We start from the raw sequence: 15,376 nt of genomic DNA on the forward strand, positions 1-15,376 counted from the left end.
AAAACGAACCGGCTACTAACTTCACATCCATAAAAGAATTCACATAACAGTTAACTGTGGTAGGTGTAAATTCACGAGGAACTATTATTGTGCTTAAGTATAAATTCTTCCGACTAAAAAATCCAAAGAAAGATAATCGATTTTTCTTCTTCAAGCATCTATATGATGTCCCGTTTATAAAAATGGCTAATTAGTTGAAGGTATGCCTGTTTTTTTTTAAAGAACATGGTGCTTTTTTTATATAAAACATTTCTAAGACAAACGTATGAGTTTTATATACTTTAAAATAATCTTCCAAAAAAATTATAAACAGCGTCTACAACAGCTCCTATAGCCTTCCCTGCTGCCATTAGAGCCTGCTCAAAAAAGCCAGAATCAGATCTGTTATCCTCTCGAAACGTCATTTCTTTATCAATCACTTTTCTTTCAGCTTCTTCTCGCAACCTTATTTCAATGTCTCTTATCGCTTCTATACGACGAATTGTTAATGCCATTTCTCTTTGTTCTATTTCTCTCCGCATCTCTTCAAGGTCCTGCTTATTTTTGTTTTTAATCTTCTCAATATCAGATTCTTGTTCGTTGAATTTAGCATTCAATTTTTTCATATTATTTTCATGTTCAATCTTCTGGTTTTCAAAATCTTTCTCAAGTTCCTTTTGTTTTTCTTCGAACTCGTTTTGAGCAGATTTCTTAGCTGATTGTATTTCCTTTTCAAGTTTTTCTGTTTCTTTCCGTTTTTCTTCTTCCCATCGTTCTTTTAACAATTTCTCATTTCTTTTATACATGTCATTTGTATAATAGCTCCCTTCGTTTTCCTTGACAAGGTTGTCGATCATTTCAAGAAGTTCTATAACTTCTGCCTCACGATCAGCACGATCACCGCCATAGCCAAACGCTGTATATCGGTATTCGGTCCGATTCAACAACCACCTTAGAGCCGACTCATCTTTTAAATTGGAAACAAACTGCTTAATTGTAAGTTTTTTATGATCTAGTTTGTCTTTACCAGTGAAAACTACAATCATATAATCAATTACTTCTTTTCCAAGATGCGTGAGAAAAAAGTCAAATGTATCTTTTTCTTCTTTGGTGAATCGTCCAGTCGTAGTAACAAAAATGATAGCATGTAAACCCGGAGCAGTTTGGCTGTAACACTGTGCAATTTCTTTCATAGTTTCATTATTAGGTATACTTGTATCAAACAATCCCGGAGTGTCGACAACTAAAAGATTTCTCCCGTAACGCAGTGAGCGCGCATATTCCGTCTTTCTCGTGACTGACTCGCCCGAAGTGTCTGTATGAAAAACGTCCCTCCCCAGTATTGTGTTTCCAGTAGTACTTTTACCGACTCCAGTCCGGCCTATTAGCAATATTCTGCGTTCATTTTCGGTTATACCTAAAAACGAAAAATAATATCAAAAATATTACACAGAAGAAACCGGCGAAGGTACTGAACGTCTGTTTACGTTTTATGATATGGCAAGCATGCAACACTTTACTTATGAACCTGCAAGATATATATTCGCCATAATTTTAACTAAAAAATAATGTATACATAAGGCAACTGGGAAATCAGGGTTGTAGAACTATATAAAAATAAAGAGATGTGGTATTATTGCCAAATGTACAAGTGCAGGTCATCAAATAGCCTTCACCAATGAACAAATCCTATACTGAATATTGTAGTTACTTAGAATATCCCGGCATTGTAAACAAGAATCAATTAAAAAAAGAAGCTTCTTGGTTTAATGAAATATGATGAGAACATTGAAACCGTATTTTTTTTAAAAGTAGATATATTTGCAATTTATCATTTAAACATATTATTGTAAAAGGTACAACTATTGCACCTTAAATTGTATGCCGTTTTTGTAAGAACCCTAATTTGTGTTATGCTTTTAGTTTTCATATTTTCGTATTGACATATTCAGAACATAATTATACTATTTAGATTGAAGTCTCTAACGCAAAAGTTTGCCTAAGATGTTATGTTTTGTTTTATTATAAGGTTCTGTTTTGTTTTCTGTATTCTGAAAATGTCATAATTATTTGTTTTTGTTTCGAGCGAATCAGAACGAGGTCCTCTATTCCAAATGTGTTTGTTTTGCCTGATATATATTTGAAATTTAAAGGAAATTTAACTTGTATGTTTTCAATACATACCTATATCTTCACTCTCCTTTTGTGAACAGTGACGGATATCTCTATCTGCAACCGTTTCTATAAAAAAGGAATCGTTTGAATTAAATTATGAAAGAGAAACAGTGTGGCATTAAATAGAATTGTCCGGAGTCCACATTCCCGTTTATATTTTTTGGAGGGAAGGTCAATGTAAGTCTGTTTTGAATTAAACTATGGTTCTACTGTTACTGCCTTGACTGAAACGGCTCATTTTGTTTAACCAATAACTGCTACACGGTAAATATCAGAACTCTCGAAAATTAGATTTTCAATATAGAAAATTAAAAATGTCGTACATTATTTGTTGCAGGCTAAAACAACTGATTTTTAATTTGAAAGAGGCTTTTTTTTTTCGAACGCTTGTACGATTTTCTTTTGCGAGGTTTTCCAGTGAAAATATACATATTCACTTTTAAACACGATATATCCATAGAACATCTTAACCGGGGTATGTTATCTTTTTCAGTCCTTACAAAGCAATAACATTAATTTCATGGAATCATTGAATATATATACGGTATATAAAAACATCCTACATTTACAAATCTAAAGATATTTTAATTCGAACATTTCAATTGTTATTGTGAACAAGTATGATTACATTACATGAATTAAACAGTTTTAATTTCATTCATGTGTAAAAGAATTGTAGGACTAAACTATTTGATTTCAATGATTAATATAATCATACAGAACCACGAACCTTTTCTTTCAATTAAACAATTTGGTTTTACTTAATTTTTGTTTTCGCTTTCGATCCAAATAGTTTCAATTATTCATTTTGCTAATACTATTTATAACTGTTACAGACGGAAAATCCCATAATTTAGACTATTTATAACCGGGAAAAACCCACATTAATATAATACATTTAAATTGTAACATTTAGCGAACGTTGTTGTACATTGGAAAGAGGTCGCCATCACTGATTTTACTAAAATGTATATATTCTTGCCGACCATTTGTTTGTGTCCCATTACTAACACTCACTCGACATTTGACCAATTCATTCAGACAGCTATAAAATAAGCACGTAGTGAAAAAAAGGGGGGAGAGCTCTGTTTTTGGTTTTTTTTTATGTAAAAGAATATTCTGATTCTCAGCTTTGATGAAAACCAAACTGTAATCTAAGAAAAGGAAAACATATTTTTGGTGCATTTCCGATAAACATTAAATTTACTGTTAAGTTTAAAAAAAACTATACTTGCATGTAACAAATCAGCAATTGGACTTTCAACTAAATTCGTTTTTTCTTTTTAATCAAGCCGTTAGTTTTCTCGTTTGAATTCTGTTATATTTGTCTTTTTATGACCTCTTTAAGCTTTCTATGTAGTTTCGACTTTGCTCATAGTTGAAGGAAGTTTGTCGACTAATAGTTGTTAAATGGCCACTGGGGAGAATTGTCACATTGACAACCATTGGCGACCGTATCAAGCTGTGTTAATTATGAATACATCCTGCATAGTCTAAAAATATCTCAATGTAACAAAGGTTTTACTAGCGGCCGAGAGAAGCCTTAATATTCTCAAGTCAACCCTTTGGGTGCACTTTTTGTGGATCATGCATATTTCTATATTCGTTTGATGTGTTTTAGCATTTAACTTTGCCATTTGATATAGGACTTTCCGTATTTTGAATTTTCCTTGGAGCTCAGTTATTTTGTATTTACTTTTTTCTCCTATACAGTTGGTCAAGTGCTTAACTATAAATATATACATATATATATAGACGGAATAATTCAAAAGCGTGTAAAAATGATACATACTATATGTTCTCTTTTTTTAAATTAAATATTTGAATGTCTTACCTGACTGTGAACTACAGCTCTCCTCTGCGGAACATGAAGATAGTAAAATTATAACCCACAAAATAAGTGAGATTTGTAGTACCTTCATGGTTGTGTATAGTGACGAGTTCGTGTTTTGTAATGACGTTTAATTACAATTTGTTGGCTGAAAATACCGAATCAATATATATTTACGGAAAATCGAAATCGAAACTAAAACTGAGAATTTCCACACACTCATGTGAATATAGCGTATGCAATATACATTGATTATAGCTATTATCTGATATATACTAAGGAGGTCTTAGGTTGTTGACTTTTTGCATGGTAGGTCATCGTTTTACATTATAAGTTTGTTTTTTTTTTCTCCAAAATTTTAGACTCTCAATGTATCGTTTAAATAGTTGACTTTTGTATTTGGTCACCGCTAAATAGAATAATACAGTTTTTCATGTTTAAAGTCAGAATATTTGTCCGATGAAATTAAAATATAAATAAACGTACGACACCTGTACTCATATCTCATTTTATCTGCAGCCCTATACGAAGAGGCCATCATAAGACATATGTAACAGAATGTATACGAGAAAATTAACGGCTTGATTAAGTTATAAACGAAAAAGAAATAATATATTTATCAATAGACGAGGTTAAATCTACCCAAATTAGGTTGAATTTCCAATTGTCAAATCGATTCATTCTACATATTTTTTTTCAGATTTAACAGTGAATTTAATGATACAAAATCTTAATAAGAAATTCAGAATATTTTTTTTCTCTAAGATGTAATGTTTTCGTCAAAGTTAAGTATCAAAAAATGCGTTTTAAAAACACATATTAACATACCGGGCCCTTTTTCGACTATTCAGATTGACTCAGTTCGAATAATTGTACATTTCAGCCAATATGAAAATAAGAAATATTTGTAAAAAAATTAGTGAAAAAATAAAAACAAAATTTATAAACAAAGTTCGTTGTTCTCGCCGTAAAAGAGGGGCGAAAGATTCCAAAGGAACTCATTAATTGAAAATAAACTGACAACGTCATGGCTAAAAAGGAAAAAGACAAACAGACAAATAATAGTAGACAAGACATAACATAGGAAATAAAAGACCAAAAATGGGGGTGATCACAGGTACTACGGAAGGGTAAACAGATTCTGCTCAAGATGTGTCATCCGTCGTGTTGCTCATGTAACAACAAACTAGGCCATCAATCCAATTCGGTAGATCCCATTCGTGAAAAGGGAAGGTGATTATGATTCCGACATAAAGAACATATCCGATATCATCTGTGTAACTGCTATTCCATAACAATTAATCAAATGTAAAATCTACGAATGTATGATTTCAACTTCATCATTAGGAAATATTGGTTCGGGAGCAGCAACCGTCTATCAAATAAATTATTATAGTAAAAACAAGCATGGGAATATCATATCGAATGAAAAATATATACTCCTTAAGCCGATGCTCCTGGAATGTAGCAACAAAGTGTGAAAAAGCACAATAGGGAAGCTGAAATCATCTCTTTTGTCGTAAAATGTTGTTGTTACCCCACCCGCATTGCCAATTTTTAGATGTAAGTTAATATATATACTATGTGCAATAACAATATTGTAGAAGATGAATACCATGTTGTTCTAGAATGTAATAGATATAGTGATGTAAGAAAACTATACATTAAGAAATATTATTGGCAATATCCATCCACTTTTAAACTTATACAGTTGTTATCAGTTCACAATGTGAAAGAACTTAATAATTTAGGTAAATTTTTGTTTAATATTGAAAAAATTCGTAATATGTAGTTGTATTAATTATTTATCATATGAATTTATTTTCATTATCCGCCATACATGTATTGTGTATAATTATTGTATTTATATTTCACTGATACAAAATATTGTAAAATTGTATATTCTATAAGCTGTATTGCTTCTGAATAAAGTATTATTATTATTATTATATGAGGCAGACTTAACTATATGAATTGTATCCTTTATCTCTAGTGCAATGAGATATATGACTTCACTATAGTCATAAAATTTGGATTTATTTAGTGAGAGAACATCATTTATATAGCTGAAAGTAAAGTTAAGGGATATTGGTTACCTAAGTAATTGACAAAGTTTTTTGATGGATCAAATAAGAGAAAAATAGTTTATGTCCCTCGAACAAAACCACACAGCCCTCCCTAAATATATAATGGTGCCTAATTCTTAAAGGTGATTAATTCATAAAGTTTTATATATTATAAGGTTTTCATGGGGATCATATTAATTTTAATAATACTTATTCTTACCCGTGTTACATAACAATTCTAACAATAATTATAACTAACAATCGACTATATGCACAGTTTTTTTCTTTTGGATTTTAGATGTTTTATATTGGAAAACAAGTATTCCTAGCTGTTTTGTTTACTATGTATTTTTCAGATGGTATGTAGCTGTTATTTAAATTCTTTGATTACAAAGTTTAAGTACAGTATTTGTCGAACAATCTAATATTTATTTGCACGAGCTTTACAAACAGAACGAGAAACGACGCTAGCCAATATTTTCTCATTTTTCTTAATTAACGAGTACAAATATATTTTTTTTTAAAATTACAAATGATTTGTTTTATTCTGCAATTTATCCTACATGTACACTTTAAAAAATCACGGACTGCGAAGCAGACACCAATATGAACTACATATTTTTGTAAAAAAAAACATCTCGTTAGCTAGGCGGTAGCAGAATACTTTTTATATAATAAATGAAGAGCAAAATGTGTTAGAATAGTAACTTGTTATTTGTACAAAAGATGGCTGATTGCAGGATAAATACAATTTCATTTATGTTGAAAAGTGAGATCGGAAATGATGAATACAAGATAAAACAAGAGATTTTTATCTAATTTGAACAAGAGATTTTTATCTAATTTGAACAAGAGATTTTCATTTACACGAACGACTTAATGCTTACGACTGCCACTATCGTGAGAACTAAATTTACTTTATTTCAAGGTATATACGCTATACGAACAGTGAGATAAAGAATGGCATTTCAACACTTGAGTTTTTAATTCATGTAATCATATTCCTACAACTAAATTAAACACAGCATTTGGAAAGAATTAATATCTAAAATTCGAAGAACAATTTCAAGACTCTAACCATACCTCTATCTGTCCGGGTGTTTTGAATAATAATTATGATTTTTTTTATATACGTACGTGCACAACTTTCATTTAAATCATTCCAGATGTAGCCATTGAAAATGAATTTCGCATTTTATTGATTGGAAAAACAGGAGCAGGAAAAAGTACTACCGGAAATAGTCTTTTAGGAAGAGAAGAATTCACTGCGGATGTATCTGACGAATCCGTTACCAAATATACCAAGTCTGCAAGGGGAACTTGCAATGGTCGCCATATTGTTGTTTTTGACACGCCGGGTTTCTTTGATACGGAAGACGATAATGCAGTTATACTACAGGAAATATCTAAAGCATTGACATTTCCCGGCATGCATTCCATCATATTTATTCTTCAAATAGGACGAATGACTGCAGAAGAACAAAATACGATAGACATTTTCATGAACTACTTCGGAGATGAAGTTAGCGATTTTGTAAGCGTTGTCTTTACAAATAAGGATAGACTCCAAAATGCCAATACAAATATAAAAGATTTTGTCGAAAACAAAGTAAAAAAATACTCTCCTTTGGGTGCACTTCTACAGAAAATAGACAACCGTTACATTTCACTCGGACTAAAAAACACTGAACAAGACGTTCACATGATAATCGAAAATGTATATAATACTGTTAGAAATAATGGAGGGAGGTTTTATACACATGAAATGTACACCGATGCTGGAAACAGACAACACGAAAGAGAACAGATGGACCAGGACAGAAACGAGAAAGAGAGAAACAAAGAAAAGCAAAAAATAATTGCTAAGGAATATAGAATCCAAAAACAAAAACTAAAAGAACTTGAGACGAATCAAGAGATTGAGGCACTCGGGTATGTATATTATGTAATATGCATCATGTAGACACCAACCATTCATCTTTTGTGAGAAGGGGGAGGAGCATGTCTTTTTTAATATTGGATAAATTTAAATAGTTTGTTTATACATGTTTGTTTATGATCTATGGCAATAGTACTAAACAAGAATTATCTTTAAATCAGATAATACATCATTCAGTTTCAAGTCACTTTTGGGTCGTTATAATGGTATGTTTTTAAAACATAAAACAAACATGTAAACTAAGGTATACAGAAATAATCCATGCTCTGTTTCTATGCTCGGTTTATTTAATTCGTGTTTTAACATTTAATACGAGTATAAAAAAAAGAGTAATCAGCAGACAGTTATACATTTTGCTAATTTAGCTTTTAAGATTGTCATCCTATCTCGACACGTTATTGCGATTCTGATCTGACCAGCCCTAGCCTTTACGACTTATCTACATGCGAGGCATTGAGCAACATACGCCACTGGTGTTAAATTGATCACAGTGATTCTAACATGGCGGCCCCCAAAACAGGTAAAATCGTATTTTTGTAATTTCTCCGTGTACACGCGTTGTTTTAAAGAATTACTAAGCGACTAGGTTGATGTGTATGGTATTGGTGTATGTGTGTGTTCTTAATATCATAGGTTCCCTTATTCCCCCCCAAAAAGCTATTGAACATTTTCGGAAGATCACCGTAACTCTAAAAGACGATAGCCGTAACTTGTGGACAAATAACTTGAAAGATAATCGTAACTGTTAAAAATATGTCCATGATCATAGTTACTAATTTTGTCAGAACCCTCCGCCTACGAAATATTCAAATAAAAAAAGTTGTGTATAGATAACAACAAACGCGTAAACAACATTCGTGATTGACATATTTTTTAACATACAAACACCATTTGCATAAGTTTACAATATATCTTTTGCATAATTTAGCAGAACAATCAGATATCAAGTCGACACCATGTGTGTCTTTTTAGTTGTATCTAAAAAATGCATAACCTTTGGTTTAAAAAAAAATTGCAACTGACGGAAATCATGTCAATATAGATGTTTCTTAATTTTCGTTTCTAACCTTCAATAAATATAATAAAAAAATCAGCAAAAATTGCATCGAGAAAAAAGAGTGCATGTTTGAGATGAATACTTGCTCTTGAAAACGTAAAAAGTAAAGGTATTTGATACATCATCTCGCTTCAGATTGTATCATTTTTATATATCAAGTTTACAGGTTGACTTTATAACATATATATAAAGTAGGTGTGTTCGATAAGGAAATTTTCACCAACAGTACTTGACGACAAATTATTCATTCGTTCAAGCCACAGTATTAAACATTCAAACACGATTTATATATAGTCGCCTATCAGCACACAGAGAAAGTTACGATCACCACTATCAAGTTACTATGATGATGACCAAGTAAGGACTATCTTATAAACAAGTTACGACTATCATAACATACAAAATTCGTTGGAGGTACGGTGATCTTCCGTAAATTTTTAATGGCTATTATTTCGGTAACAAGGTCACATATGACATTATGAACACACACATACAACAATACCATACAGATCAACCTAGCGGCGGGGTAATTTTTTACAACATCACGTGTACAAGGAGAAATTAGAAAAAGACGATTTTACCTGTTTTGGGCTCCGCCATATTGGGATTACTGTAACTGCATTTACGGTTATCATGTAAATGCCACTGATACACTTGTATTAACGACTTTGATTTGACCCGGTTGGGAATCAAACCAACGACCAACTAAAACGATCCAGGCAAGTAAGATAGCACAAACCCGCTACAGCAGTTTTATGAAAAAAATCAAGTATTAAAGGTAAAAAAAAAACCAAAACAAAACCCTAAATTCTAAGGAAAATTCAAAACGGAAATTTTCTGATCATGCATGTGCCAAAAATAAAAACTCAAATACAACAAACAAATTGAAAATAACGGTCATATTCCTTACTAGGTATATTCAAGAATCAAAATTAATTTTGGGAAAAATCTTTTTGAGGAAGACAAGAACGTGAGAGATTGGATGATAAACGCAGACAGTTGGAAGTGAAACGACAAGAAGAAATAGATCGATTCAATGAAGAGAAAAAGAAGTTAAATGAAAAGTTAGACGAAAAAATGTTGGCCCTATTTGAAGGTAAATTAGGAATTTCTATAATTGTTCAATGATTTAAGGCTACAGTTTTTTACGAAACTGTTTATTGTTAAAACTGTTTCGGTATAAAAGTGTATTTTCTTAATCGTCGAAGATTAAATTGATAGTAAGCTCTGATCTGAACGTGCTCGGAATACATTTGAAATAAAGCAGAAAAGATGAAATGAAAATGTTTCCGGTTATATTATCCACTTTTTATGGTGACTATGATAATAGTGTTCATTAAATTAACCCTCGCCCTGCTCGTCCGAATTTAAAGCATTTAATTTCTAATTCAATAGGCTATAAACAAGACAAACACAGATATAGGATTAGTTGCTCGCAGTAACATCTTATTTTCTCTTGCGATACAATATTTTATTTTACTGAATTGTACATATTTCTTCAATCGAAACATTATATAAACACATGACATTGTTCCTCTTTCGCATCGTTTCTTTTCCCCCGGCTAATGCCTCCAACGCCTGTACGTACAATAAACATAGCAGCAACTGCACATATACCTATGTGACCAAATTCAATCCGACGTAACTGCGAGCACCTTCGATACTAATACATTTAAATCCAAAACTTTATATAGTACCTTTAAACCCCACCCATAAAAACCGCCAAAACTTTTCTCGTGCCTCCTGCACCTAACGTCAAACTTATAAATAGTACATACTGTTACAAAACCAGTATCCGAACTAGTTATACTAGTTCCCATCTGTAAATATTAACTACAAATAGCAAACGGGAAAAACCCTATTTCAACCGAAATAAAATACATAGAACTATAGTTACACACTGCAACATAGCTCATGAAAGTCTAAACATATATGCATCTCAGATCTACATACATCAACTTCTAATCACACTGTGATCCTTTATGTCACACTGCGCAACATAGCTCATGAAAGTCTAAACATATATGCATCTCAGATCTACATACATCAACTTCATATCACACTGTGTGATCCTATTGTTGCATTCATAAAAATCTAAACATATATATATATATATATATATATATCTATTATATCAACAACAACAAAAAACAAAGTCTACAGCTATGTCTGAAGCTCTGACTTTGTACAAGGTTTCTTATTATCTATGTTACATTTTATTATCGATTTTAAATTAAAAAGTTTTCCACTCAATATGTTATGTACCATGTGTACGGACTGTAAAATATTACTGCTTACCGTTTTAAAATCTCTCAAGTTGAACTCTTGGTACTGTCCGATTTATCTCACATAAAAACGGGCTACTTTTTATACCTACACCTGCATTTTTGTGGCATCCGGGAAATAATTAGCACATGCATAAGGTTTCCAATATGGTACTAAAACTCTGATCCTTTTATAGTAAATGCGACCTGCTGATAAAATAAAATCAAAATTGTGGTATTTAATGAAAAAACATAAAATTGATGATTATTACAAGTCTCATCTTCAAATCAATTGTATACATATATTAAATTATGTACAAACGTTAATGCCTTCATATTTAATCTTTTGTTTTCTGTATATTAATTTAACAACATCCCATGGTGCATTGTGCAACCAATCACATCGCTCCCAGCGACAACATTCCATGGTGCACTACACTGTGCAACCAATCACATCGCTCCCAGCGACAACATTCCATGGTGCACTACACTGTGCAACCAATCACATCGCTCCCAGCGACACCATTCCATGGTGCACTACACTGTGCAATCAATCACATCGCTCCCAGCGACAACATTCCATGGTGCACTACACTGTGCAACCAATCACATCGCTCCCAGCGATCTAATAAAATAAATTTCATACATACCATTTCAAACTCATCTGTAACTCGCATCACTCTCCGTGACAAAATCATCTCACTGCGAGAAGATTTAAACATATGTTGTTTCCATGTCTCAAATCTAGTACAAGTCTTACAAATTCTTTACCTGAACTTTGTACTGAAACAGTAATCAGATTTATACAAACAGTGGACACTGTAATATTTAGTGAGCATTTCATCTATCAACTTTTAAATAAAAGTTGCATGCTTAAAAGCTATTTTGTTTTATATTAATGAACTCAACATGATTCACATGGTTCAGTATTGAATGGAAATATATAACCAAATTTTGTAGTATTTTAAAATAAAATCATAAACCTGTAAAACGGTTTTTAAAAAAGAACACAAATATATTGATTTTCGCTTCTAACTTAATAATACGTTCCAGGCATGATTTCAGAATGTAAATAAAGTCAACATTATACTCAAGTCCGTCATGTGAAAACATGTTCCTCTTTCGCATCGTTTCTTTTCCCCCCGGCTAATGCCTCCGACGCCTGTACGTACAATAAACATAGCAGCAACTGCACATATACCTATGTGACCAACTTCAATCCGACGTAACTGCGAGCACCTTCGATACTAATACATTTAAATCCCAAACTTTATATAGTACCTTTAAACCCCACCCATAAAAACCGCCAAAACTTTTCTCGTGCCTCCTGCACCTAACGTCAAACTTATAAATAGTACATACTGTTACAAAACCAGTATCCGAACTAGTTATACTAGTTCCCATCTGTAAATATTAACTACAAATAGCAAACGGGAAAAACCCTATTTCAACCGAAATAAAATACATAGAACTATATAACAAAAGTTAATTAACAAAAGTACAGAACTCAATTCAAAATGGAAGTCCCTAATCAAATACAAAATCTAAAGCTCTAACACATTAAACCAATGGATAACAACTATCATATAAAAGGCATATATATTCAAAGCACATAAGCAAAGACAAAAGACAAGAATACAAATAATTACCATTGCACAATAACACAATGACGGGATGTTTAAGAAACGAGACACGTCTCATCCATATTACCAAAGCATACTAAATGGTAAAAGTAATAATGTATTAGGACAATAAAAAGAATACAAAAAGACTTAATTAAGATTATAAAAAAACGTCAGTACCTATAATATATACTTCATGACCATCGTGTATTATTTGTGAAGTCAAAACGGAATATTTATCAGCAAGATCTTAATATCGTCCGATAATTTCTTTTAGGAAAAGGACGAGAAATATTTTATTCAACACATAAATAAAGGCAACAGTAGTATACCGCTGTTCAAAATTCATAAAACGATAGAGAAAAAACAAATCCGGGTAACAAACTAAAACTGAGGGAAACGTATCAAATATAAAAGAGAACTATAACACAACAGAGACACAACACAGAAATGTAAAACACACAGAAACGAACTATAATGTATCAATGGCCACTTTCCTGACTTGGTACAGGGCATTTTATGAAAAAAATGGTGGGTTGAACCTGGTTTTGTGGCATGTTAAACCTCCCGCCTTAATGGCAGTATTAATTATAACATTAGAATGACAATATTACACGACAGGGCTACAATAAAATAAATGTGCGAAAATATAGGATAGAGAAACAAACGAATAATAGCCATCATAAGGTAACAAGTTAAAAAATATTTGTATACGCCAGACGCATGCTACGTCTTCACAAAACTAGGTAAAAGACTGGTTTTGATAACAATATATTTTATTTTCGATAGGATACCAGATGGGATGTTTATTTGGAAGTAAATGTGGCAGAGCTGATACAACTATTGGTAATCGCGGTAAAATATGGCACTACGACATACCCAGTGATGTAGTATTTGTTTGTTGTCGAAGAGGTAAAATAATGTCACTTGACGGAAGAAGGTGTATCTGTAACTGAGGGAACGACTTGGACATAGACATAAACTGCGATTTTGTTTTTGGTACATTTTAAGGTCCTTATAACTATGTTGATTATACTGCATATGGACTGTTGAAGGCCGTACCTTGACATATATTGGTTTACTTTTACACGTGTTTTTACATTCACAAAATCACCAATCATAAAGTCACGTCGGATTTTTACCTACACAAAACCACCAATCACCAAGTCACGTCAGTTTTTCACATTGACAAAGCCATAATCACAAAGTCACCTCTGGTTTTCACATCTACAAAGACATTATCACAAAGTCACGTCGGTTTTTCACCTTGACAAATACATCTTCACAAAGTCACGTATGTTTTTCATCTCTACAAAACAATTATCACAAAGTCACGTCGGGTTTTAACCTTGAAAAAGCCATTATCTCAAAGTCACGTCGGGTTTTTACCTTGACAAAGCCATCAACACAAAGTCACGTCAGGTTTCCACCTTGAAACAGCAATCATCACAAAGTCAAGGTTCACAGTTCCAGGTCTGATTAGCAGTTTATGTTAGATGACGAAACCAATATGTGACAGACATACAGGCAGATTTATAACTGACAATGGGGTACGGGTTTTATTCATTTGCTTAACGAACAACAATGCAACACAACTATGCAATGGACGATGCTATGTCTTTAAATTAAATAATGAGGTACATTACACACAAAATGAAGCAACTCTTTTAGTCTTTTAGTAGATAATTCCCATTCTGCAATGTTGTGGTATGTGCTAACAACATGTTATCAAGGAAGAGTGGAGCATGTTATCTTATTTTTTTATTTTAATTTTACACTTTTATCACTGATACTGTAATGACATTCAATACAAATTAAAGTGTTTTGATTTGTTAATATTTGTTCGATTGAAGACTTAAAGAATTGTCGTAGATTAACGACTTTTATGGTGACTGTAAATCAGTCATTTCGATTAAGTTCCGACGCATTTGCATCACTTAAATATTTTAAGTAGATATTAAAAAAAAAGATATTAAGCAGCAATCACTAAAACATGAGAATTCAAAAGATAAAATAGCCATTCTGCTTGAACTCATTTGTTTGGAATCAACCTGGTAATTCCAAAAATCTTCTTATCTTATAAGATTTGCACATACATTTGTCTTATTCATCGCCTACACGGCCAGTTTGATACTTCTTTTGTGAAGAAAATCACAGCACTAAAATATTGCAATTGGTTGATGTTTCACGACTTGTTGTTGATAATCCTGTACTTTGTGTTTATGTAAGGCTGACCATGTATTATCTTATAGTAAATAAATCAGTCATAACCTTTATTTAGGTTCAGTTAATGGTAGTAAGTATATTGCAGAAAAATCCAAGAAATATGATGCATTTAATAAAAGTCAAAGTTATTGATAAGTACAACATGTAAAACGTATAAAGTTATATTAAAACAATTGGCTTTATTTTCCATGGCGTTGTAAAGTTGTTTTTGACGGTG

General features: G+C 32.1%; 2 long non-coding RNA genes across 2 annotated transcripts; one reads left to right on the plus strand and one right to left on the minus strand.

Annotated features, from left to right (window-relative positions):
• Positions 1-249: 249 nt before the first annotated feature.
• Positions 250-4,171, minus strand: LOC143076412 (uncharacterized). Its single transcript, XR_012978638.1, has 3 exons — positions 3,989-4,171; positions 2,164-2,220; positions 250-1,396 (listed from the first exon to the last, which is right to left on the minus strand). It is a non-coding gene; the product is annotated as an uncharacterized LOC143076412 (long non-coding RNA).
• Positions 4,172-4,223: 52 nt separating this feature from the next.
• On the plus strand, positions 4,224-10,135 carry LOC143076413 (uncharacterized). Its single transcript, XR_012978639.1, has 4 exons — positions 4,224-4,294; positions 6,350-6,410; positions 7,218-7,983; positions 10,010-10,135. It is a non-coding gene; the product is annotated as an uncharacterized LOC143076413 (long non-coding RNA).
• Positions 10,136-15,376: the final 5,241 nt, after the last annotated feature.

The sequence above is a fragment of the Mytilus galloprovincialis genome, chromosome 5, assembly GCF_965363235.1.
Source record: "Mytilus galloprovincialis chromosome 5, xbMytGall1.hap1.1, whole genome shotgun sequence".
Classification (NCBI taxonomy): Eukaryota; Metazoa; Mollusca; class Bivalvia; order Mytilida; family Mytilidae; genus Mytilus; species Mytilus galloprovincialis.